Here is a 27,949-nt window from a genome sequence, read left to right as displayed (position 1 = left end):
TGAACAGGCTTGAGCAGATCATTTAACTCCTCTGAGCTTCATTCCCAAACTATGAAAATATACCTTCCTTAGAGGAGTCCATAAGGCAACGTATGTGGCACTTTGTAAATGTGCTTCTACCCACATCTCTCTAAGGGGCTGAGGACTTCCTGGTAGCTGCACATAGCACCTAATTGGCTGAACCCCCCTGGAATTAAGGTGATATCACCTCTCTGACAGTAAGTGTTGCCTGAAGCTTCTGCTGCTGTGTCCCACAGAAACCTCTCCTGTGATCCCCAGATCTTTATATCTCACTATCTCCACTGGAATGTCTCAGAGGTACCCTAAAATCCACTATGGCCCAGACAAAACTCATGCTCTTCCCTCCTAAAATTTCTCACCAGGTCCTCTAGTTCAGCAAGTAATATCATCTATCGAGTTTTAAAGTTAGCTATTTGGGAGTCATTCTTGACAACGTTCTGTTTCCTATAACCAACAAGCAGCAATTCTTGTCAATTCTGCCTCCTGTAGTACCTCTGGAATTTGTCTGTTATGCCCTAAGCCCAATGCCACAACCACCACCCAGGCCTGCATTACTTCTCAGGGGGACCATTGTAACAGTCTCCTCCAGGGCTCCCTGTGTCCCCTCTTGCCCTTCTAGTCCAGCCTCCACAGAGCAGCCAGACTATTTTAAAAATGTAAATCTTAAGACAAAACAAACCCTCACATCTAATAACTCCTTGCTCCTTTGACTCCAGCCACGATGGCTTCTCAGTTTCTTGATGTTGACATGCTTTTCCATATTTCTGGGCCTTCTCACAAACCATTCCCTCTACCTAGAATGCCTTCTTTCCCCGACCCTATACACGTGGCTGATTCCTGCTTACCCTTCAGAACTGTAAACTTTATCACTTCTTCACAGCCACCTTCCACCCTATGCCGGACCTGGTCAGGTTCTGCCATCATAAACTCTCCTAGAATCTTGTTATTTCTTTGCAGCCCTTATTGTAATACTAATTGAAGAATTTTAGAACAGAAGCTCCACGCTTGAGTTCATTATTGGCTGCCCAGCCCCTCACACAATGCTTTCCACGTGGTTGGCTTTCTTTAAATAGCTGTCGAATTATGGATGAGTGAATGCATATTAATGTTGGTCTGGACCCATACCCACGTTTACCATACCCTCCCTCCGCCCCAATTTGAACTGCTGGTGAGCCACACTGTGGGCCAATTCCTGCCCTCTGGCCCTGCCAGAGGAAGCTGAGGAAACATGGATTATAAATCCTTATAGAAAACATTCCTAATTTTCCCCTACTCTTTTATTATTACTATTATTATAAAAATAAAAAATATAAAAAAGGACAAAAAAAGTCTCCCCAAATCTCGACATCCAGGACAGTGTCTGTTTTAAATGTCTGGTAAATTTGTGTGGCATTTCAGCAGATTTCCTAACTATATTTCAACTTGAAATTCCTTTATCCTGAACTAACAACCTACACATCTAGCACATGGTTTGTTATGCTCTGCCTAGTTTGAGGAAGTTTTGTGAGACATAAATAATAAACCCCAAAGTACAGACTGCTGAGTAACAAAGGAAAAACACCTGAATAATGCATTTAGTTTGATGTCATCGTTTGTTGATAAACTGAAATTCCTCTCCATTAATATATTTACCTTTCACAATAGGAAAAATAATGGGCTACAAGTACCATATTTCATCAATGTTCTAACTTTCCAATAAATTAATAGACTTAAAAATTGGTCTTAAGCCTTTTTTTTTCTTCTGCTTCTTAACTACTAAAGGGCAAAAAAGCACTCTCTGAAAGAACCTCATCAATACTTTTACTGTAGGTCACATTTCCTGGAGAGTCTCCCTATTTGCCAGTTCTCCTGCCTCTACAGATCTTACTAATCATTGATCCTGATTATGTTTTCATACATTAAAAAAATAATAATTCTTTGGTGACAGATTTAGTTTCAAAATATCATTGGTGGTATTTGGCTATCTGTAAAGATTTAGAAGACAAGTATAGGATATTAGGGGGCAAAATTTAAGACTGGCCTGAGGAAATTCCAGTGGAAAAGTGGGCAGCAAGTTTTCAAACTCTACTAGGGAGCAATATGAGAAAGCTCTAAGGCCAACCAGTAACACTAGCCTCTCTTGTTTAAAGAACTCAGTGAGGGGTTTGTTACTGAACAGTTACCCTGAAAAGTCCACCTCAGCCAGACACATGTGAGCATGTGAACTGCTGCTGAAAAATCTGTACAGAGAGCAATTAATTTTTGCATCTAGAACTTTGGCTCTGGGTCTAGAAGAACTGTTTTCATACCCATTCACCTCTAGAATTTTTCATGATAACCTTGTAACATCTTTTTACTTGACAAGTAAATTGCTTCTACCTTGAAAGCAAGCACTTTAAGGAAGCTGAAGTTAAAAGACCCCCCACCCCTCAGGAGTACAAATTTCAGAAAACAATAATGTAGACACAGTCTAATTTAGCAATCCATTGTAATGAAACAGGGCCTCTAGAAGAAGAGCTGAAGATAAAATGAATGTATCGTGTAACATCCATGCACAGATATATAAGTAGCATGGTAAAGGAATAGAAAAACAGGAAGAAGAAAGGAAGTTAGAGGATTGTTTTATCCAAGCAACATTATGGCTTTTGGGAAGAAGGAAAGGCTGGTCCTAACCTACCTTAAGTGTATGTAAACAACAACAAAATAGCCTTTCAGAAACCAGACCCACATGTGGAGACTTATGGCTCCTATTCACAGGAACTGTGCTCGGCCAAACACCAGCGCCTGGACTAGGGTAGACTGAGGGGCAGGGCTCAACATTCTCAGGATGGGGTAAGTACAGGTTCATCCCTGAGAGTGAGTGCCTCCTTAGATGTTGAGCCCTGAGCACCTCACTCACCTCACCCTAGTTCAGGTGCTGCCATATGCTCTGTGATAACACTCCTGTGATACTTTTTTCAAGGTAATGCCTTACACTTTATTTCACTGAAGTTGTACAGCTATATAATCACCCTCATTTTGCAGATGAGGAAACTGAAGCTCAGGGTTAAATGGTTGACCCAGGTACTCCACCAGTAAGTAGGGTGTCAAGACTTGAATGGAGGCCTTCTGACTTCAACCCTGGCAGTCTTCTACTCAGTACCCAACTTGTGTGCCACTTGGGAAAGTTTATCTCTGGATTCCAAGGGCATGCCTTCCAGCAAGCATAAGGAAGTATTCAATATACAGTCTCATGAACACAAGATAAAAATACTTCGAAGTCACAATAAACTTTCTAGCTATTCATCCAAACTCTAGAATGAGCACCAAGAATTATGTACTTATGCCAAAAAAAAAAATCCTTAATCTATATTCTGTAATATTTAGACATACTTTGTATGGCTTTTGAGCAAGACTTAATTATGCCCTCAAAAAGTCCACTCTAGGGGCGCCTGGGTGGCTCAGTCATTAAGCATCTGCCTTCAGCTCAGGTCATGATGGGGTCCTGGGATCGAGCCCTGCATCGGGCTCCCTGCTCAGTGGGAAGCCTGCTTCTTCCTCTTCCACTCCCCTTGCTTGTGTTCCCTCTCTTGCTGTGTCTCTCTCTGTCAAATAAATAAATAAAATCTTTTAAAAAAATTTTAAAAAAAGTCCACTCTATATTATCCAAACTCATGATATTCCCTTACAAGATAAAGAAACAAACAAACCCATCTAAATAAAACGTTGACATGGAGATAATAAGACTCACTGTTGTCTAACCCAACACTGTCCCAAAAGGAAATATAGGATTCTGGTTATATGTTGGTGGTTTTATTTAAATTATTTTAATATATTTTTATTGAAATACAAATCTAAAAAAATTTTTAACCTAAAACCACTTCATAATATACTACACAAAATGATAAGATGTTTTTTAAATTCCTGGGAAATGGAGTTGTTCTGTGAAAAGCAGTTCTTGAATAAAAAAGTGGAGAGTAGATCCAGTGCTTGTATTTTCCAGATGAATAAACGGACACAGCTAAGAGAAGTGGCCTGTCCAAGGTCACTTGGTAGGAGGGCCAGACTGCTTTCCTTGAACCTGGATGCCTCCTGATAATACAGCGGGCAATTTTACTTTCATGCTGAAAACAAATAAGAAATATTGTGCAACTTCTTAAACATGTGTAATAACTTTTACCTACTGTTGAAAGCTTCCCCACCCCCGCCAGTTTAAAGAGATATGACATTTATAACAAATTTCTGCACGATATTTAGATTCCCTATGCCATTTTGTGCAATGAAAAAGAATTACTATCAAAATTATAAAGATCACAAAGAGGAATTATAAATTTTGTCACAGAGAATTGCCTTTTCTTTTCTTCCTGTGCCTGATACCTACTCCTGGATGACTTTCTTATAATACTGAAACTCACTGAATATACTCCTTGCTTACTTTTCCAACTGGGTGCTTCCTTGACTGGCATTTGTTTGTGCACAGAGCGGATGGGAGAAAGAGCCAATTCTCTAGGCAGGGAGCAGAAGAAGCAACTGTAGCTTGGTGTCTGTAGCAAAGAAGGCGAGTGGTTTTTGATGCTAGCGCAGAAGTAGAAAAAGAATGTGTACACACAGATACATGCGTGTGTGTACCCCCGAGGGACATTTATGTGCATTATCTTATTCAGTCTTCACAAGGACTTAGGAGGTAGGTACTATTGTTATCCCCAGTTTTTACATGAGGAAACTGACTTGTCCAAATGACTGACCTAAGATCACGTAGCTAGTAGGTGACAGAACCAGGATCTAAACTGAGGCTGTCTGACTCCAAAAACCCACAAGGAGGAAAATTTCCTCTCTTCTGTTTCTGGATAAACAAGATAACAAGGAGGAGGTGTGGTTAATCCGTATCAGGAACAAGTAAGCCCGTAATGACTGAAGTCTTTAGAAGTCCTGTCTTCCTTATATAAAGTCTCCAGGACATAGATGGCCACTGTAGTAAGGCACATTATTTATGGAACTTATTTAAGAGCAAGAAAAGGCAGAGAGAAAAGAGAAGAGAGAGAAGGGGCAGTAATAAGAGAGTATCATTAAAAGAGCAGAAACAGAATGACTTACTAGTAGTAATTATAGTTAAAAAATAAATTGTGACCAACTCTTGATGGTTTCACTGCTGAGTTCCACAAAACCTTGAGACAGCTGCCTGGATCACCCTTATATTGCTGTTTTCAGCAGCAAATGGGAGAAAGGTGAAATAGCCAAGTCAATGAAAGAAAAGTATTAGCAGCATTTTGAAAGACAAGAAGGAGACTTGACAAACTGGAGGTTCTTTGCATCACAGACCCAAGTAAGTAATGCAGTTGTTTTTTTTTTAATTGAGATAAAATCCACATAACATAAACTAACCATTAACTTTTTTTTGAACTTTTTTTTATTATGTTATGTTAATCACCATACATTACATCATTAGTTTTTGATGTAGTGTTCCATGATTCATTGTTTGCATATAACACCCAGTGCAACCATTAACTTTTTAAAAAATGTAAAATTCATTGCCTTGAGTGCATTCACTTTGTTGAGCAATCATTACCTCTAACTAGATCCAAGACATTTTTCTTATCCTAAAAGGCAATCTTGTATCCACAGAAATGCAGTTTTGCTGAAATACTGTGAGAAAAACAAGCAAAAGAGAAGAAAGTAGAACAAATGGCGAGAAGTGAGTAGCTACTTAATGAACTTAAGAGAAACAAAATATTAAAAAAATACTTATTTAACAAATGTTTTGCTAAGACCTTATAATGTTTAATATATTGTGCTAAGGGATGGATACTTTGTAAAAAAATTTTTTTCTGGCAAAGCGAACTTTATTGTGGCCCCGAGGCCACTGCTCTTCTCTCCAGGTCCTGCTAAAAGAGGATAGTTAGGGGTAAGGGGCTCTTTTATGGTCCCAACAACACCTCCATCATAGTCAGACCCAGATGGAGAGCAGCCCAGGTGGGGGGACATCTTGGGTCCACAGCATACCCTGAGGCAGGTCCATTCACAGACCCTGTCTTGGTCACTGTGGCTGCAGGCCTTCCTGGCTCCTCATTTCTTGGATCCTGGCTTTTTAGGTCTGAGTGTGGGTTTGACCTTTCTCACAGGGCTGTTGTCTTTATTACTGAATCTCACTGCTTCTCTGCTTTTTCCACTTCTTCTTTTCTTAGCAATGCTTGTCTGCTTCTGGGGCACCAGCTTCTTGACTTGCTGGACAGGGGCCTCCTCCTCCAGGAACGCATCTACATCGACATCATCTTCTTTCTCCTCCTTCTCCTCCTCCTATTCCTAGGTTAGATCTGAAATGTTCTAACATTCCTGGCCACTCAAGAACACAGGTCCAGAGCCACCCTGGAGCTGGAAAGCAACTGGAGGAGAAAGCTCACAACCCATTATGATGACCATGGATGGGACAGAGGCCTGAAGTGGGGTCATGGTGATGGGCTTCATCTTCTTGTCCTCTGGGCTTGCTGGGGGCAGAATCCCCATGACATTCATTTCCTCTTTGGCTTTCTCCCCCAAGCAAATCATACTAAGCAACAGCTCACAGTTCTGCTTTGCTTCTTTCTGGGGTTTGAAGGTCCAAGTCTACTTCTTGTTTAGCTCACAGCCCCACAGCATGGCTGCTACAACCTTTTTGGCTGTGCTGTTACTGCTGCTGCATTAGGATGTGGGAGGTAGCAAAAATGAATACAATCTAGCTTTTGTCTTCAAACAAGCTTGTAGTCTAATGACGAATTTAGACATGTAATCAAATGGTATAGGTAAGTGAAAGAAAAGGGACTAGAGAGAGAAGGGTTAAGATACCAAAGGAAGGTCATAGGAAGACCACTTGCTCTGTTTAAAGAAGAGTCTTGTGCATGGACCAGTGATGGTTTTTTCTTTAAGACTATGAAGTGCAGAAAATTGCCAGGTAAACTGTGGAAATAGCTGAAGATTTAGAGGGGCCTCTGAACTGAATCTTCATTCTCCAGGTAAAAATGAGGAAAGAAAGGGTCTAATTAAGGCTTCATGTTTTTGTCTTTATGGTGTATAGATCCTGTCACAAGAAAGTGCAGACCAAATCCAGGAAACCTGGGGGGCGGGGGGTGATGTGAAAAGAAGCTGTTGTTAGGCAATTTACAGCTATAATGGCATCATTTAGGAAAAAAAAAGAGCATTTAAAACATATAAAAAATAAACAAGATGAACAAGTATGGATGCTAACAAAATAAAAGTGGGACATAAGGAGGAATGTGGGGGTTGAGGATCTAAAAAGTATGATAGGAAATTATCAAAGGCCTCTTAAAGGAGATGTATACTTATAAAAGAATAAATAACAAAACCCAGGTATGAAAATAATCTTTCAGGGCCTACAGGAAATAAAAGAATAAATATAATAAATATGGCTTATATTAAATATAATATAAAACAGAGATAACTTACAAAATGTCTTAACAAACAGTGGTTCTACAATAAAAATATTCAGGATGGGGCAGCAACTACCATTACTTGGGCCATAACTAAATATTTTTGGAGTCACTCAGCCAAGACTAGGGGAGAGGAAGAGGTGAATTATAGTTTTAAAGAAAAAACATATGGGTCTTATTCAGAGGAAGGAGAAAGATGAGGAACAAATCACTATCTTGAAAATAAAGACTCAGAAAGCAGAAACATGAGGAACTATGGCTATGTAAAAAGTCAGAAGACTTGGACATATATGGGTAAAATACATGAGAAAGAGGAGGGTGAAGCAAAGAGAGTTGGCAGAGAACTCCATAGCATTTAGAAGACACGGAATGTTCTTGCTTTCATGATGGATGAACAGTTATAAATAGGTGTAAATATGTTTAGAAATAAAACATGAGAATTGAGTTAATGAGGGTAAATGTGCTTGAACAATTGTAAGCCAATATACAAATGAAAGGTTTTATTTCACTGTAAGGTAGCAGCTGTGTGCTTTCATATTCAGCCTGGACAAGGAGGGAAGAAGCATTTAGCAGATATCTTGCTCAGTTACCGTAAAACCCAGTGACCACTGAGAGAGCAAGTGTGCTGAAGACTATGCCTCTCAAAGACTACCATCTCTCCACTCTGTGGCTAGATAAACTTCTGGAAAACCTCTTTGTTGTGCAATCTTCGATTGGTATTTTTATAAAATTGAGATATAATTCACATACCATAATGTTCAGCCCTTTTAAAAATGTACAGTTTAGTGGCTTTTAGTATATTCACAAAGTTGGGTAACCATCACCGCTTTCTACTTCCAAACATTTTCATCAGCTCCAGAAGAAACCCCCTATCCATCAGCAGTCACCCTTATTTCCCCGCCCTCCAGCTGCAGGCAGCCAATAACCCACCTTCTGCCTCCAGGCATTTGCCTGTTCTGGAAACTCCATACAAATGGAACCATACATAGATGGCTTTGGTGTCTGGCTTCTTTCACTAAACATAAAATTTTCAAGGTTCATCCATGTTGTAGCAGGTATCAATCCTATTTATGACTGAATAGTATTCCTTTGTATCAGTGTACCACATTTTAACTATTCGTCAATGGATGGACATTTCCAATTATTATTTTTCTTTCCTTTAATTTTTTCAAGTTTGTTGATATTTGGTAATTAATTTGACATTCAAATAGATATATTTCAAGTAGGTGATGTGGAAGCCCTAAGATTAATTTCAAGATACAGAATTTGTCTAAAAATTGGCAAGCATCACCCAAAGTATAGAAATGAATAAAGTGGTTTTTATATATATATACATATATAATATACATTATATATAATTATGTAATTGCTTAATATATGTTACATTATGTATTTTATAGATATGTATATTTATATATACATAACCACTTTAGTATACAGATGTATATATTATGAGCACTGTCTTGTGACCAGTCATCTGACTGCCCCCACTTAGGTGCAGATCTTCCATTGAGTGGCTACTCTTTGCCCCTTCCCCGCAAAAAACCAAGGCCATGACTTTTCTCAATGGCCCACATGTAGCAGTACTTCAAATGAATTTTTTTTTTTAAAGATTTTATTTATTTATTTGACAGAGAGAGACACAGCGAGAGAGGGAACACAAGCAGGGGGAGTGGGAGAGGGAGAAGCAGGCTTCCCGCGGAGCAGGGAGCCTGATGCGGAGCTCGATCCCAGGACCCTGGGATCATGACCTGAGCGGAAGGCAGACGCTTAATGACTGAGCCACCCAGGTGCCCTCAAATGAATTTTTTACCTCACTGAACTAAAGCTTATATGTACCATCTGCAGAGTTAGTGTTGACCTTTCTCATAGAGTTGCGTCAGCTTTATCAAACATTTGAACATCACAGTACACAAATTCATGTGGACCTAAACCACCTCTGAAAGCTGACTACAGCACAATGCTTGAAGCAAGGGAACTGGATTTTAATTACTTGCTACACCTGTAGTTTAAGTTATTGTATCTTCCTCACTTTTCTTTTTTTCCTAATTTTTCTCACTGAAATGAGATAAGCTGAGAAATTATGACATAGAGATAAAGATTGATAGATACATACATAGCTAATAAAAAAAGTGAAGAAATTTCACAATTTAAAAAAAATGCCCCATGAGTGGTTCTAATTGGGTTGAAGGAGTTTGGATAAGTTCAAATTTCCATGATACCGCTGATATTATTTATTCATTGAACTGTGGAAAAACTATGTGCCAGGTACCTTGAGGGGTATAAATATGGAACAGATATTCTCTGACCTCATGAAACTGATTATCTGGTAAGGAAGATAAGATAACAACATAAATATCTATAATATAGAGTACAAAGTGATAACTGTTATGAAAGAGATGCAGATAAGTTGCCACAGGAGTTCAGAAATAAGAGGTTGACTGCAGTTGAGAGAGACCAAGAAAAGCTGGGAGCAGAATCTTGGCCATAAACGTTAGGTGTAAGTAGAATCGGAACAGGTGGAAACAGGAAGAAAGAACCAGCAGGACAAAGGCATAGGGCCAGAGCATCTGTGGACATGGAAATAAAGAGCAGGAAGATTCAAAGCCGGCGGTAAAGGGTGTAATGGGCCACAAGGATGGGAAGCTAGGTTGAGTCAGATGGTACAGAAGGGACTTTGTATGCCACGAGGAGCTCACAGTTTATATTGTGGTAAACAGAGAACGATTCAGGTTTTTGAGCAGGAAAGTAACAGGAGAAGGGCCGTACTTGGGATTAATCTGGTAACCCATGTATAAACTCACGTAAAAAGGGAAGGGAAGAGGCCAGGTATGAGTCGGAAGGAGGAGCATAAAGGAAAGGAACATTATGAAAACAGAACTGAAGAAATGTTTCATATTCCTGTTAGCAATTTGTATTCCAGGAAACTAAATTCTGTAAAGTTAATATAGAAACAAGCCTTTGACTGGCAACAATACCAGTCACTTATACCCAAAGGTACACAGAAAATTACCCCAGCTCTCTATAAAGAAGAAATCTATAATATCAATAGCCTCTGAGAGTCTTCTCAAGGCAAAACTGTCTTTCAAATAGTTGATCCTTCATTAGGACTCTGCAGGGGGAGTTCTCTTAATCTAGAGGTTAAGGAATGCAGCACTCTACCCACAGAACTCTGTCCAATTTGCCTGCCTCCAATATGACCAAGAGTTAGACTGAGCCCCATTGTGGGAACTGACTTGTCCAAGGTGACACACCTGGTCAGGGCTCACATCTCCTGATCTCTGCCCCCACCTCCTAACATTCTACTATGGATGCTCTGGGTTGGCTAGGACTGAAGTATCAAAACTAAAGTGACTCTTTTAGTTTGCTTGGGCTTAACAAGTTGGTTTCAAATAAATAGCAATCAAGAAAAAAAGTATGGCTCTACCAGAAAATTAAAAATCTGCAGGGTATTGCTATCTAGTTGGAATACTGACATACCACACGCCTTGCTCATTAGGTATATCATAAAAGACCAAGTTAAATGCAGTGAAGCAACTGCTTGCCTTTTTTTTGGAAAATTCTGGTTACTCAGGGGAAATTCCTTAGGTCTTACAGATACTTGTGGTTTCCAAACTCCCAAACCTTTGTGGGGTATGTATGTGTGTGTAGAATAACAAATATGTTTTTAATAGACTTCAATTTGTGATTTCAGAAAGTAACTGAAAATCTGCAGCCTATAGTCATTGCAGAAATGAAAGAAAAGGGCATCAGTCTCTCAAAATTCTGGCAGGATGGGAGTGGCTGTTTCCAAGATCCTTTTTCCTTTGCAATGAACTGTCCACTGGTGCCAAAGAACAGCTCATCAGCAATGTTGTTTCATTTTATAGGGATGTTTTGAGAGAGGGGGAAAAATTAGGAATGTGTGATGTGATTTTTTTAAACCTCATGTCCCAAAGCCTATAATAATCTTCCTGTTTTTTATTTTAAAAAGGGAAACCAAGTGTTCGAAATCTGATATTTGTGTCTACAGTGTTCACTGCAGGCACATTACCTTAACTTTATCACAAGAAGCAACATGTAGTTTCTTTAAATGTTGCCAAGACAGAAAAACAAAAAGTCATAGATTCCCTTAAGGACTCAGTGTTTTCCTACGTGTAATTTACACATAGCAACAGCCATAACTACAAAATCCCGTTTCCCTAGCTCTTCGGGGGCGGGATTCATCCTCTATATTCACTAGATCAGGGTGTCCTGATCTAGGGCACACAGGGTGCCCGTGTGCTCCAAGAACACTTCTCTCAGCTGCCAAATGGTGTCCACGCCTCTCCTTGCCTGATACAAGCAGCTGCCAATCCTCAAGCCGTGTCATCACTGCCCACCGCAGGTACTGCCACCACTGTTGGCAGCTGCTGACGTGTGCAAGGAGGCCTCCGAGTCCCGAAGTCTAACTTCCAGCACATCACAGGGTGCCAGAGGTGCCCACATTACAGCCCCTGGCACCAGTATTCATGCCATGGACAGGTGGCACTCCTCGTGTCCTAAGAAGATGAGCAAAACCAGTTCCTTTAGCCTTTGCTAGATCTTCTGTTACAGCCACCCTGGAGTCACAGGGCTCAGGTACAGCTTAGGGAGATGCTTGATAGCTATTTGTTGAAAGAATGAATGACTCCACCAGGCTGGGCTGCAGTCTGAGTGACAGACACCATGATGTACTCAGACACATTCAACCACATCTGTTGCCCTTCATGCAACCTCCGTACCTTGGTTCTTTCTTCCACTGGGATTAGTTCCTGGAGGCGACTTAACTTGTCTTATAAATAGAATTCCAGAAGGCCTATCCCAACCGGACTCCAGGCATGCCCAGATAGGTCTGAATCCTGGAGAGGATAAAACTTAGGTTCAACATACTATCTTTCTCTATCTTAGAAAAAGGAAATACAGACATAGTTGTACAAATTCATTTGATTCTCATCAGGAGTTATAAATTGGTAGCCTATGGCCAAATCTGGCCAGAAGATCTTTCTTTTTTGTTTTAAACCCACATGTTAAAAAAAAAAAAAAGAATTAGAATACATATAGATCAGTGGTTCTCATACATGAATGTGGCAGAATCAAGCTTGTTAAAACTCAGGTTACTGGGCTCCACCCCAGAGTTCCTGACTCAGTAGATCTGGGGTGGGGCCTGATTGTTTGAACTTCTACCTAGTCCCTGATGTGTCTGATCTGAACCTACTCTGGTTCTCAGTTAGGGGTTAGGGGCTCTATAGTTTTTCCAGACCCCACCACCAGGCCCCATTGTATTTCATCGGGCCTACCTTATTCATTTGTATTACCTGCCTGGCCTTTGAGTTTGAAAGCTCTATGAATCTTAATATTTCAGATGAAAACCTCTTTTTAGCCTAACTCACAGAGATGATTGTATTACCCACATTGTTTCATTTGTAATACTTGGCATATCTATGATCTTACAACAAAATGCTCAGTAAATGGTATTTTTACTACTCAAGTTCTATTATTATTATTGATATTATTATTATTATGGCTACTATTGGCACTTGATCGTTCTTTAGATTAGCACCACCTCTTTCCTCCGCACATAGATTTGCTGGAGATCAGCTCAGTCCAGAAGTGGGAAATGAGAAAGGCCAGAATGCTTATGACAAATGAGAAAGCAATTTAGTTTTGTCTATTTGTTTTATCATGTCACTTTTAGAAATAAATAGTTATGGGGTGCCTGGGTGGCTCAGTCGTTAAGCGTCTGCCTTCGGCTCAGGTCATGATCCCAGGGTCCTGGGATCGAGCCCCGCATCGGGCTCCCTGCTCTGCGGGAAGCCTGCTTCTCCTTCCCCCATCCCCCTGCTTGTGTTCCCTCTCTTACTGTGTCTCTCTCTGTCAAATAAATAAATAAAATCTTAAAAAAAAAAGAAATAGTTATTTTTCAAGCATATATGTATTTGAATTTTTAATCTGTACCTTTGTTAAAGATCAAATGTTGCCTGAACATCAAATACTGAACATGGTCATTGCTATAAGCACAGTAATAAGTGAGGGCAATTTAAACCTGTCATAAAGAATAAACATTTATACATTTTAATTTTTTAACGTATTGAAGTGTAACAGATAAATAGAAAGGTACATACATCATAAGTGTGCAGCTCAATGAATCTTCACAAACTGAACTCAAGCATCTAACCAGCACCCAAAGCAAGCAATAAAGAAGCACCAGCCTCTGGAAACTCCCTCATGCTCCTTTCATAATTTTAACCCCAAGGGTAACCAGTCTCCTGACTTCTAACATCATAGTTTCATTCTGCTTGTTTTTATAATTTATCAGATGGCCTAGATTGTGTCTGCCTGATCCACATTATGTTCATGAGATTAATTCACATTGTTGTTTACAGTTACAGTTTGTTCATTCTCATTTCTATACAGTATTCTATTATACAATATGATAATGTATCCATTCTACTGTTCATTGGCATTTGGGTCATTTACATTTTGAGGATATTACAAAAAAATGCTGCTACAAACATTTTCATGTCTGTCTTTTGCTGCACATGTATATGCATTTCTATTAAATATATACCTAGGAGGAGAATGGCTAGGTCGTAGGGTATGTGTATGTTTAACTTTAGAAGAGACTGCCAAACAGATTTCCAAAGTGGTTTTACCAATTCATATTTCCATTAGAAATGTATGAAAGTCTGAATTTCTCCCCATTCCCACCAACACTCTGAATTTCACTTGTCATTTAAAAGAATGATAGGCCTGCCTAGATTGAAGTCATTGGTGTTTTCATTTGATTTGTATGCATCTCAAGTTCACTGCACAACTTCTATCACTTTCAAGGGATCAAGGCATAAATCTTTGTTTAATAAATGATTGGACTTCACAGCCAATTTGTAAATAGATACCTTAAGTTAGTGAATTTGCTATCTAAGTGAATTTCCCTCCTGTCATGTATCATCTAGTTTGTTTTTAAACCACAGAGTATATTCTGTATGGGAAGATAGGGTTATTCTCTGTTTGCAGCTGTAATGTAAATGTGTAACAAATAGCACTTCCCATTTGGTGACTGACAGCTCTTTGGAGTAACTCATCCAGCAGGTGATGCTCTTTTTGAACCACAATTTCTATAAGTTCAAGACCTCAGTCTAGGAAGTCAGAGATTTCTGGATACTGTCTGTCCACAGGGAAGAAAATTGGTATTTTCTGGCCAAAGATCAACTCTAATGATCAGTAAAAGGTTTCTCATATCATGCAGTCCCTCTTACTTTGCTGTAAGCTGATCCTTCAAAAACACTGAAACAAAGCACTAATATGGGCACCTTTTGTGGTGCCATCAAGGACTAGAGAACCAGTCTCAGTCCCCTGGGACCCTCTCTTTCTTCCCACCACCCCCACAGGTTGGTTTTCTCCCCAGAATCCCTGATAACCAAGTGTTAAAAATAAACATTTTATTTCATTCTTTAATTGGGCAGGAAATGGCCTTAGGAGAATCAAGGGTTTTTGTATTTCACTATACTTAATGTTTATTTATTTGTTTGCCTTCTTTGAGTGATTTTTGGCTTTGATACATTGCATTTTAAATTTTGTTGGTTCACCTGGGTAATTATAATATTTACACTTTTTTTTCTCTTAAAACTTGAGGGCTTAACAGTATAACTTTTCATTCCCTATTTGTCACTTTTAACCAGAAGCTAGATAAGTAGAAAATCATTGTTTTGGATGATTTTATTAAAGAATAACAACTTCGATTTTTTTAAAAAAGATACATCCTCATTTAAAAAATTCAAGCGACTAAGGAAAGCACAACAAATAAAGCAATAAATACTTCTTACCACTCAGAAAATGACCATTACTAACCTTAAATGAATATTATTTCAGACATCTCTCTATGCCTATATACGAATGAAAGTTTAGACAAACAGAAAGATAAATAAATGATATTATTAAAACTGGATCATACAACATCTGGTGGTTAATAAAAAATTATTAATTTTAACAAAAGAAAAGCAAGCCAAATAATATAGAATAACTGTTGATAAATTTTTCATCACATTTCAGGCATATTTTAGAGAATGTGATAATGTGTGCTTGAGTTTGTCTCTGTTGCAATCTCTAACTCTTGGCTAAACCTAGAGGAATGTCTTGATTGCACATGCAGCAATATTAGTCTCCTCGATCTCTAATAGTTCATCTTGTAACATGCATGTAACATATGTGCAATGTGTGTTTTTGTCAGTAGCCTGTAAAAAGATAAAATGGAAAGAAATAAAAAAGGGAAAGAGGAATAGGAAAGAAGGAGGGAAGGGAGGGAAGCAGGGAGGAAAGTTTCTATTTCAATGTCTTTATTCCAGTTTGTCAATTTAGCGGTCCTCAAAGTGCCTTGTAACTTGTAGATGATGCCCACTGAGCATTGCATGGAGGATCAAGTGTTTTGTTAAGCAGGTCTGGCCTTCCTACTCCATTATGGAATAGGTCCAAAATACCATTACGGTCTGGTCACATCAGAGTCTATGGTGACCTCTCTGATCCAAATCCTCTCACTAATGATGTAGTTTGCACTAAAAGTCTGGCTTTGTTCAATTTATTTTATGCAGCCTTATTGTGATGAGGCTTTTATCTACAAAATTCTAATGAGGTTATCTTTAGATTAACAACACAAAATTTGAGAGCAATGGTAGTGAGCAAAAAAGACCTGTACAAGATGACATAAAAATGTTGATCTAGGGGGAAAGATGGCAGAGGAGTAGGGGACCTATTTCAACTGGTCCCCGGAATTGAGCTGGATATCTACCAGACCACTCTGAGCACCCATGAAACCAGCCTGAAATGTAAGAAGATCTGGATCTCTACAAGCAGAATATCGCACACTGTTGGGTTTGAGGTATGAAGCCGGGAGCTGTGATTCTGCGGGCAGATATTGGAGGATAAACGGCAGTGGAAGGGTGCCTGGCCATGGGGATCCTACACCGCTGGTGAGTGACAGCCTCCCTAGCTGTGGACGGGGTACAGACTCGCAGACCGGTAGCAGCGGGGAGTAGACTTTAGGGCAGCCCCCAGGGCGGAAACCAGAGCGGTGGGGTCGCGCCTGCAAACTGGGAGCGGCTGGCCGTTTTAGAAGCACAAAGGGCAGAGACGTGCCCTGACCTGGAGGCAGGACTGGGAGCGCTGCGTAGGGGTACACAACCCAGGACGCTGCAGTTTATAGCAGCACGGACAGAAACGGAGACAGTGTGGCCTGGAGAGCTCACTGAAGAACAGACTGCGATCTCTCTGCTCTGAGGCAAGAGGGTTGGAAACAGTCTCTTCTGCTCTGACTCCCAGAAGAGACGCGGAAAGCCACCAGGGAAAGCTGCCAGAGAACAAAAGCCCCAAAAACTGATTCCCACTGAGCCCATCCCCCACCACAGGGGTGCAGGGCAACTCCGCCCAAACAGGGTTGCCTGAGTAACAGCGCGGCAGACCCCTCCCACAGAAGACAGGCTGGGAAAACAAGAGGCCAGCAACCTGAAGGTCCCAAGAAAACAGTGCGTCTTGCTTGGGTTGTGGTCAATAATTTGGACTCTATACATTCCTCAAACACCCATAAACAGAATGACTAGGAGGAGGAACCCCCAAAATAGAAAAGACTCAGAGATTATGACTTATGATGCAGATTTACAAATGGATTCAGATATAACCAAGATGTTGGAGATGGAATTCAGGCTAGCAATTGTGAAGACAATGGCTAGAATGGGGAAATCAATTAATGGCAACATAGAGTCTCTAAGGGCAGAAATGAAAGGTGAATTGGCAGAACTTAAAAATGCTATCAATGAAATACAATCCAATCTAGATAATCTAACAGCTAGGGTAACTGAGGCAGAAGAGAGAATAAGCGACCTGGAAGACAATATAATAGATAAAAAGGGAAAAGAGGAGGCCAGGGAAAAACAACTCAGAATCCATGAAAATAGAATCAGAGAAATAAGTGACACCATGAAGCATTCCAATGTCAGAATAATTGGAATCCCGGAGGGAGTGGAGAGAGAGAGAGGACTAGAAGATGTATTTGAGCAAATCGTAGCTGAGAACTTCCCTAATCTAGGAAATCAAACAAACATTCGAGTCCTAGAGGCAGAGAGGACCCCTCCTAAGATCAAGGAAAACAGGCCAACACCCCAGCATGTAATAGTAAAACTTGCAAATCTTACAACCAAGGAAACCATCTTAAGGGCAGTTAGGGGGAAGAGATTCCTTATGTACAGAGGGAGGAACATCAGAATAACGTCAGACCTATCCACAGAGACCTGGCAAGCCAGAGAGGCCTGGCAAGACATATTCAGGGTACTAAGTGAGAAGAACATGCAGCCAAGAATACTTTATCTGGCAAGGCTGTCATTTAGAATGGAGGGAGAGATGCAGAGCTTCCTTGACCAGCAGAAACTGAAAGAATATGTGAACACTAAGCTGGCCTTGCAAGAAATATTAAGGGGGGTTCTATGAAAGGAGAAAGACCCCAAGAGTGATCTACAACAGAAATTTACAGGGACAATCTATAAAAACAACGTCTTCACAGGCAACATGATGACAATTAATTCATATCTTTCAATAATCACTCTAAACGTGAATGGCCTAAACACTCCCATAAAATGGCACAGGGTTGCAGATTGGATAAAAAGACAAGACCCATCCATATGCTGTCTACAAGAGACTCATTTTGAACCTAAAGATACATCCAGACTGAAAGTGAAGGGATGGAGATCCATCTTCCATGCCAGTGGACCTCAAAAGAAAGCTGGCATAGCAATTCTTATATCAGACAAATTAGATTTTAAACTAAAGTCTGTAATAAGAGACACAGAAGGTCACTATATCATTCTTAAAGGGTCTATCCAACAAGAAGATCTAACAGTTGTAAATTTCTATGCCCCCAACATGGGAGCAGCCATCTATATAAGCCAACTGTTAACCAAAATAAAGAGTCATATTGATAACAATACGTTAATTGTAGGAGACCTCAATACTCCACTCTCAGCAATGGACAGATCATCTAAGCAGAAAATCAACAAGGAAACAAGAGCTTTGAATGATACATTGGACCAGATCGACCTCGTAGATATTTACAGAACATTCCACCCTAAAACAACAGAATACTCATCTTCTCAAGGGCACATGGAACTTTCTCCAGAATAGACTATATACTGGGTCACATTCAGGTCTCAACCGATACCAAAAGATTGAGATTATTCCCTGAATATTCTCAGACCACAATGCTTTAAAACTGGAACTCTATCACAAGAAAAAAAATTGGCAGAAATTCAAACACTTGGAAGCTAAAGACCACTCTGCTCAAGAATGCTTGGGTCAACCAGGAAATCAAAGAAGAACTTAAACAATTCATGGAAATCAATGAGAACGAAAACACATCAGTCCAAAACTGATGGGATACTGCAAAGGCGGTCCTAAGGGGGAAATACATAGCCATCCAAGCCTCACTCAAAAAAATAGAAAAATCCCAAATTCACCAACTAATTCTACACCTTAAAGAACTAGAGAAAAAGCAACAAACAATGCCTAAGCCACACATTAGAAGAGAAATAATTAAAATTAGAGCAGAAATCAATGAATTAGAAACCAGAAACACAGTAGATCAGATCAACGAAACTAGAAGTTGGTTCTTTGAAAGAATTAATAGGATCGATAAACCACTGGCCAGACTTATCCAAAAGAAAAGAGAAAGGACCCAAATTAATAAAATTATGAATGAAAGGGGAGAGATCACGACTAACACCAAGGAAATAGAAACAATTATTAGAAATTATTATCAACAACTCTATGCCAATAAACTGAGCAATCTGGATGAAGTGGAGGCCTTCCTGGAAACCTATAAGCTGCCAAGACTGAAACAGGAAGAAATTGACAACCTGAATAGGCCAATAACCAGTAACAAGATTGAAGCAGTGATCAAAAACCTCCCAAAAAACAAGAGTCCAGGGCCTGATGGATTCCCTGGGGAATTCTACCAAACATTCAAAGAAGAAATAATACCTATTCTACTGAAGCTGTTTCAAAAAATAGAAATAGAAGGAAAACTTCCAAACTCATTCTATGAGGCCAGCATTACCTTAATCCCCAAACCAGGCAAAGACCCCACCAAAAAGGAGAATTTCAGACCGATATCCCTGATGAATATGGATTCCAAAATCCTCAACAAAATCCTAGCTAATAGGATCCAACAATACATCAAAAGGATCACCCACCACGACCAAGTGGGATTTATCCCCAGGAGCAAGGGTGGTTCAACATTCGCAACTCAATCAGTGTGATAGAACACATTAATAAGAGGAGGAGGAAGAACCATATGGTCCTCTCAATTGATGCAGAAAAAGCATTTGACAAAATACAACATCTTTCCTGATTAAAACTCTTCAGAGTATAGGGATAGAGGGAACATTCCTCAAGTTCATAAAATCCATCCATGAAAAACCCACAGCGAATATCATCCTCAATGGGGAAAAGCTGAGAGCCTTTCCCTTGAGATCAGGAACACGTCAAGGATGCCCACTCTCGCCACTATTGTTCACCATAGTACTAGAAGTCCTAGCAAAAGCAATCAGACAACAAAAAGAAATAAAAGGTATTCAAATTGGCAAAGAAGAAGTCAAACTCTCTCTTTTCACAGACGACATGATACTTTATGTGGAAAACCCAAAAGACTCCACCCCCAAATTACTAGAACTCATACAGAAATTCGGTAATGTGGCAGGATACAAAATCAATGCACAGAAATCAGTTGCTTTCTTATACACTAACAACACAACTGTAGAAAGAGAAATTAAAGAAACGATTCCATTTACAATAGCACCAAAAACCATTAGATACCTCGGAATAAACCCAACCAAAAAGGTAAAGGATCTACCCTCTAGGAACTACAAAATACTCATGAACGAAATTGAAGAAGACACAAAAAGATGGAAAAATATCCCATGCTCATGGATCGGAAGAATAAACATTGTTAAAATGCCTATGCTACCCAGAGCAATCTATACCTTCAATGCCATCCTGATCAAAATTCCAATGACATTTTTCAAAGTGCTGGAACAAACAATCCTAAAATTTGTATGGAATCACAAAAGACCCTGAATCACCAAGGAAATGTTGAAAAAGAAAAACAAAGCTGGGGCATCACGTTACCCGATTTCAAGCTATATTACAAAGCTGTGATCACCAAGACAGCATGGTACTGGCACAAAAACAGACATATAGACCAACGGAACAGAATAGAGAACCCAGATATGGACCCTCAACTCTATGGTCAAATAATCTTCGACAAAGCAGGAAAAAACATGCAATGGAAACAAAACAGTCTCTTCAATAGATGGTGCTGGGAAAATTGGACAGCCACATGCAGAAGAATGAAACTCGACCGTTCTCTAACACCTACACAAAGATAAACTCAAAGTGGATGAAAGACCTCAATGTGAGACAGGAATCCATCAAAATCCTAGAGGAGAACATAGGCAGTAACGTCTTTGACATCGCCCACAGCAACTTCTTTCAAGATACATCTCCAAAAGCTAGTGAAACAAAAGCAAAAATGAACTTTTGGGACTTCATGAAGATAAAAAGCTTCTGCACAGCAAAGGAAACAGTCAACAAAACAAAGAGGCAACCCACAGAATGGGAGAAGATATTTGCAAATGACACTACAGATAAAGGGCTGGTATCCAAGATCTATAAAGAACTTCTCAAACTCAACACCCAAAAAACAAATAATCAAGTCAAAAAGTGGGCAGACGACATGAACAGATACTTCTCTGAAGAAGACATACAAATGGCTAACAGACATATGAAAAAATGTTCATCATCATTAGCCATCAGGGAAATCCAAATCAAAACCACATTGAGATACCACCTTACACCAGTTAGAATGGCAAAATGGACAGGGAAAGAAACAACAAATGTTGGAGAGGTTGTGGAGAAAGGGGAACCCTCTTAAACTGTTGGTGGGAATGCAAGTTGGTATAGCCACTTTGGAAAACAGTGTGGAGGTTCCTCAAAAATTTAAAAATAGAGCTACCCTGTGACCCAGCAATTGCACTACTGGGTATTTACCCTAAAGACACAGATGTAGTGAAAAGAAGGGCCATATGCACCCCAATGTTCATAGCAGCAATGTCCGCAATAGCTAAACTGTGGAAAGAGCCGAGATGCCCTTCAACAGATGAATGGATAAAGAAGATGTGGTCCATATATACAATGGAATGTTACTCAGCCATTAGAAAAGATGAATACCCAACTTTTACATCAACATGGATGGGACTGGAGGAGATTATGCTAAGTGAAATAAGTCAAGCAGAGAAAGTCAATTATCATATGGTTTCACTTATTTGTGGAACATAAGGAATAACATGGAGGACATTAGGAGAAGGAAGGGAAAAATGGGGGGGGGGGATTGGAGGGAGAGATGAACCATGAGAGACTATGGACTCTGAGAAACAAACAGGGTTTTAGAGGGGAATGGGGAGGGGGGTTTGATTAGCCCAGTGATGGGTATTAAGGAGGGCACGGACTGTGTGGAGCACTGGGTGTTATAGGAAAACAATGGATCGTGGATCACCACATCAAAAACTAATGATGTATTGTATGGTGACTAACATAACATAATAAAATTTAAAAAAAATGTTGATCTATTGTTTATTGTATGCTCTGCACAATGCCACAGATCATGACCTTGTGGAATGTCTGGCTAATTACCAAGAAACACCAGGGAAAGTATACTCAGTCCTTGCATTAACAGCACAGAACACAATGTTATCAATTGCATCTCATTAACTGGACTCTAAAGACTCTAAGAATGCTATAATTGAAAATAAACCGAAAATTTAATAAGAAAGGCCAGGATGACCCAGGTGAATGGAGCAAGGGAACTAACATTTCTTGAGCTTTTATTTTTATGCTAAATAGGTTGTTTATATTCTTTTAATCTTCAAATAACCCTCCGGAATTGGTATTGTTTGTAGCTTTCATGTTACAGATGAGTTCTCAGAGGGGTTGACATGAGAGGGCCTAGAATTAGCATCTTGATCTATCCAACTCTAGTACTTTTTCTCCTAAACTGTTCTCCCTTCCTGCAACCTGTTATCCCAACAAAATTTCAAGCTGTATACTAAATGAAGCTTGGTGGGAGGATGGTATGGGCAGCCTGTTACATGGCTCCCCTATTTGATCATTCTTCAGAACATCAGACCCAACTACTTTAGTAAGGTCATCAATGTTCTTTCAGAGTCACACCTAGCACTAAGTGGATTTGGTTACTGCTTGTCCTTGCCACCTGATGCTGCCAGGGAAAGTGGAGGAACAGCTGCTGGAAAGACTTACTAATTTCTTTGAATAGTTTGTGACATTATCTAAACTTTAGATTCTAAAGCGATTTGTTGACATTGCAGTTGTTTTTTTCCTTAGTATATCAAGATATACCTGGAAACAAGAGAATAAGGAGGTTTAGAAAATTATTTTGTTGGTATTATGTAGACTTCTCAAATAATGTATATGAAATATAACCCCAAGTTATGAATACTTGCATGACAGCTCATGGCATTAGAGGGAGTTCTGTTTGAAAGGTCATGCACACAGTTGAGCAACTTGTTATCAAGTGATCTTATTAAGGAGATTACATTGTAGCCCTTGTGATACTAAAAGCTTTTTTGTTTTGTTTTGTTTTAAATCATGTGCTGCTTAAAGGTAAACACTGTCTATGTGATCTTTTTATATTTCTTACAATTTTAATATCATGGAAAGTTCAGTTAAAAATTCATTCACTGCTCATCACTCTTTGTGATTTAAAAACTTCTCTAAAAAAATACGTGGGTAGAAATCAGATCACAATGCAAAAAACAGAGGTAGTCTCAATTAAAGTGTAATAAGCCACTTGATGGCAGGGATAACTGTATATCATGTTCTGAAAAAAATCATTGATTTCACTTATCTGTGGTCACAATATGTTCCAGATGGATGAATGGCAGGGATACAGGGAAATGGTGGAGAGAGGAAGTTATTTTTCATTTTATTCTATAACTAGAGAAATGGAGATAGAGAAGTGATCTGTTGACATTATAGTGCTCTTTGATGCATAACACTTTTATCTGCATTCACTTTGTCTCTAGGCAGAACACCTACAGTTTATTGATTAAGATTAAGGAGGTTTCTGGGGCACCTGGGTAGCTGAGTCAATTAAGTGTCCAACTCTTGATCTCAGCTCAGGTCTTGATCTCAATGTCTTGAGATCAAGCCCCGTGTTGGGCTCCATGCTGGGTGTGGAGCCTCCTTAAAAAAAATAATAATGAAGATAAAGGAGGCTTCTTCCTTGTTTCTAATCTGTGCTCTAACCTGAAAGCTGGAATAGCCACGGAGAACCTCCCTTCTTGCTCCTGGGCCTTCTTTTATGCTGGGCTATGGTTGGGAATGGCACTTCATTTTTTGGGGTTTTAATTTGCTAAAATACTCAATTTACTAAAATTACTAAGACTCAGAACAAAACGACCTTAAAGTTGCTGCCATCAAAGCAATTGGATACCATTCTGTGAATGACTATATTCTTTCATTGTCATACTTTTCAGACTTCTTTCCGTGTTGAAATTAGTCAGACCAAGGCACACAGGATTCAGACTCACCCCAGAAGTGTCTCTTGTATATTGAAGTAAATCATTAAGTTGTAATTGCTTTAGGAAAAAAAAAAAAGAGACACAAACTAAAAGAAAGCAGCTTACATCCTAAAGAGAAATTTACAATCACATTTTTCTAAGTATAGTTCTTCCAGTCTTTTTCCCCTTGAGAAATCTTCTGTATGATTCTCCCCTTTAGCTCCACAGCCTAAACAACTCAGAGAAAGCCCTCTGATTATAGAAACTTCCCATGTGGTACAATTTTAGGTCCCCCTTTCCCCTACCCACCCCCACATCCTGTACAAATAGTTTCACCATCTGTCTGTAACACTTCCTGAAATTCCATCATTAAATATATGCCTCCAGTTAAATATATACCCACTTATTTAAAAAATCATAATCACTTCATTGAACATTCCCATAAACCTAACACAATTGTTTATATTGTTTTAACTATCTCTGATATTTTCAATGCTTCTGCAGATATTTTTAATCATATAGACAGCATGTGAATGCATGTTTAGTTCTGGTTGTTCATTGATGTTGTTTAATATATCCATATACCAACACAAGGTATATACTTTTTAATAATGTATTTTTTAAGATTTTATTTCTTTATTTGAGAGAGAGAGAGAGCAGGAGAGAGAGCAAGCAGAGGGGAGGAGCAGAAGGAGAGGGAGAAGCAGGCTCCACACTGAGCAGGGAGCCTGACATGGGGCTTGATCCCAGGACCCTGGGATCATGACCTGAGCTGAAGGCAGACTCCCAACTGACTGAGCCACCTGGGCACCCCACAAGGCATATATTTATCACATTATTTTTATTGTCAATGTGCTCCACTTTTGGTACTTTACATAAAAATTAAGGAACTTGAGTTGTTTCAAGTTCAAGTTAAGATAAGTCATAAGTCTTTTGCCTCGTACACATTGGCTTGGTTCTGACTTTTTAAGATTATTTACTTAAATAACCTTAAATTTCTCAAAGTAGAAATCCTGAAACAAAGAACAGCAATACTTTAATATCTCATTTCACATTTCAAATAGGGTTAAACCTACTCCTCTGAAAGACTATATATTTGCAATGCTACCAGCATGTGAGTACCAGTCTCTCTACAATGTTGGTTGATTACTATCATTTTTTAATTAAAAATATATCCATAGTATTTATGTATATGTTAGAACTCAAAATTGTTGATTTTGTATTTATTTTTTCATTAATAGGTAATGATTTTTCAGCTATTATTTATTATAGCCCTTTCATCTGGAAAGTCTGGAGACTGGATATTGATTTTATAGCTCTAAATTAAGATCATACAGCAAAGAAGTGACAGAATTAAGATTTGAATTTAAGTTTATCTGCCCTCAAATCGCTCCACCATAAGGAGAGGGATTGAGCTGGAGGGCTGGGGGGGGGGGGGGGGGGGGCTACCTGTAATATAGGAATGTAATTTGTACATTCTATAAATTAAATTATTTTTAATATTATGAGCTCTGGTTATGAAATAGAACACTGCTAATAGCTTAGAGCTCCATGTGGGTCCTGTACTCTCTTGCAGAAGTAACCTACTCTCCCATCTTTTGTGATTTTCTTCCTTTGCTTTTCTTTATAACTTCACTCTTTATCTTTTATCTGCATTCACTTTCTCTCTAGGCAGAACACCTACAGTTTATTGATTAAGATTAAGGAGGCTTCTGGGGCACCTGGGTAGCTGCGTCAATTAAGTGCAATTAAGTGTCCAACTCTTGATCTCAGCTCAGGTCTTGATCTCAATGTCTTGAGATCAAGCCCCGTGTTGGGCTCCATGCTGGGTGTGGAGCCTCCTTAAAAAAAATAATAATGAAGATAAAGGAGGCTTCTTCCTTGTTTCTAATCTGTGCTGGAATCTAACCTGAAAGCTGGAATAGCCACGGAGAACCTCCCTTCTTGCTTTATGTATGCCTCCCTAAATTACATTTTGGTTGGGTTTTATCTGCTTTAAAACATAATGTAAATTGAACCTACTGTCTGTATTCTCTATGACTTATTTCTTTTGTTCAATCTTAGAAGATTCATCTATATTGATACATATAGCTTAGTTTATTGATTTTTAATTCTATATAGTTGCAATAGTTTTATATGCTGTTAACAAATTACCACAAATATAGTGGCTTAAAACACCACACATTTATTTATTTTTATTTTTATTTTTTTAAAGATTTTATTTATTTATTTAAGAGAGAGAATGAGAGAGAGTACATGAGAGGGAGGAGGGTCAGAGGGAGAAGCAGACCCCCCGCTGAGCGGGGAGCCTGATGTGGGACTCGATCCAGGGACTCCAGGATCATGACCTGAGCCGAAGGCAGTCGCTTAACCAACTGAGCCACCCAGGCGCCCACACCACACATTTATTATCTCCCAGTTTCCACAGGGTCAACAGTGACTTAACTCCTCTGCTCGGAATCTCACAGGCTGTTGTCCCTCAGATGTCAGCCAGGCTGCATTCTCCTCTGGAGGCTTAACTGGGGGAAGGATCTGCTTCCAAGTGTATTGGGGTTATTGGCAGAATTCATTTTCTTAAAGCTTTAAAACTCATGGCAGCTTGCTTCTTCAACACCAGCAGGAGAGAAGAGTTTGCTTAAATATATATACATGGACATAGAGGTGTGTGTGTGTGTGTGTGTGTACACATACACATACATACATAAATATATGGAGAGACATAACACACATACAAAACTATGGGGGGTAATATCCCATTACCTTTGCCTATAACATAACCTAATAAAGAAAATAAATAAACCACATCCCATGACTTTTGTCAATTCTATTTGTTAGAAACAAGTCAGAGGTTCTACCTGCATTAGAGAGATTATACGAGGCATACCAGCAGGCACAGAGATCATGGGGGTGGCAATTTAGAATTGTGCTTACCACAATGGTACTTTAGTATTTATTATATGTATAAACTAGAATTTATTTATCCAGGCTATCCTTGATGGACATTTAGATTTTTTTTTTTTCTAATTTTGGGTTGTAATGGCTAATTTTTACTTGGCTGAGCCCAGGTGCCTAGATATTTGTGTTTCTGTGTGGGTGTTTTCAGATGAGATTTGAATTTAAATGGGTGGACTTGAGTAAAACAGAGTACCCTCCAGATCTGATTCAATTCATTGAAAACTAAATAAAACAAAGGCTGACCTCCCCTGAGCAAGAGGTAATTCTGTCAGCAGATTGTCTTCCCACTTCATCTGCAACATTTATTCTTTCTGGTTTGCCAGCAGACTGCCTTTGGACTTGAACTGTAATTCTTTCCTGAGTCCCCAGCTGCTGGCCTCCCCAGCAGATTTTGGACTCACCAAGCCTCCACAATGGCCTGAGTCAATTTCTTAAATAAATCTCTTTCTTCTCTCTTCCACACCTTGTTGGCTCTGTTTCTCAGGAGAACCTTTACTAATACGAGTGCTATTATTAATAATGCTTCCATGAATGTTCTCCTGTACATATCCTGACGAACACGAGGAAGAGTTACTGGGGTATATATCTAGAAGTGGAATTCCTGGGTTGTAAAGTATGCCTCTATTCATCTTTATGAGGATTTTTCAAAGTATTTTATGCTCATTAATACTCCCACCAGCACAGCTGAGTTCCCATTAATACAAATGCTCATCAACATATGGTATTGTCTATTTTTAAATTTTTGTCAGCCTGAGGGGCATGAAATGGTATCTCATTGCATTTTCTTGATAATTGATTATGTTGAACATGCTTTCATGAGTTTATAGGGCATTTAAGTTTCTTCTTTTGTGAAATGTTTGGTCAAGGCTCTTGCCCATTTATCTGATAAATATTTTGTTATTTTCTTACTGATTTATAGTAGCTCTTATATTCTAGATACAGATCTTAAATATCTTGTAGTTTGTAGCCTGTCTTTGCATT

The 27,949-nt window shown here is 39.2% G+C and overlaps 1 long non-coding RNA gene and 1 pseudogene across 1 annotated transcript; both read right to left on the bottom strand.

Annotated features, from left to right (window-relative positions):
* Positions 1-5,863: 5,863 nt before the first annotated feature.
* Positions 5,864-8,055, bottom strand: LOC118007557 (annotated as a pseudogene).
* A 1,411-nt stretch (positions 8,056-9,466) lies between these two features.
* LOC118008066 lies at positions 9,467-13,601 on the bottom strand. Its single transcript, XR_004678557.1, has 2 exons — positions 13,523-13,601; positions 9,467-12,259 (listed from the first exon to the last, which is right to left on the bottom strand). It is a non-coding gene; the product is annotated as an uncharacterized LOC118008066 (long non-coding RNA).
* Between the last annotated feature and the right edge of the window lie 14,348 nt (positions 13,602-27,949).

This window comes from Mirounga leonina, unplaced genomic scaffold, assembly GCF_011800145.1.
Source record: "Mirounga leonina isolate KUSES-001 unplaced genomic scaffold, KU_Mleo_1.0 Mir_125, whole genome shotgun sequence".
In the NCBI taxonomy this organism is placed as follows: Eukaryota; Metazoa; Chordata; class Mammalia; order Carnivora; family Phocidae; genus Mirounga; species Mirounga leonina.
Note: the sequence above shows the minus strand (reverse complement) of the source record. Positions and strands in the feature narration are given on the sequence as shown.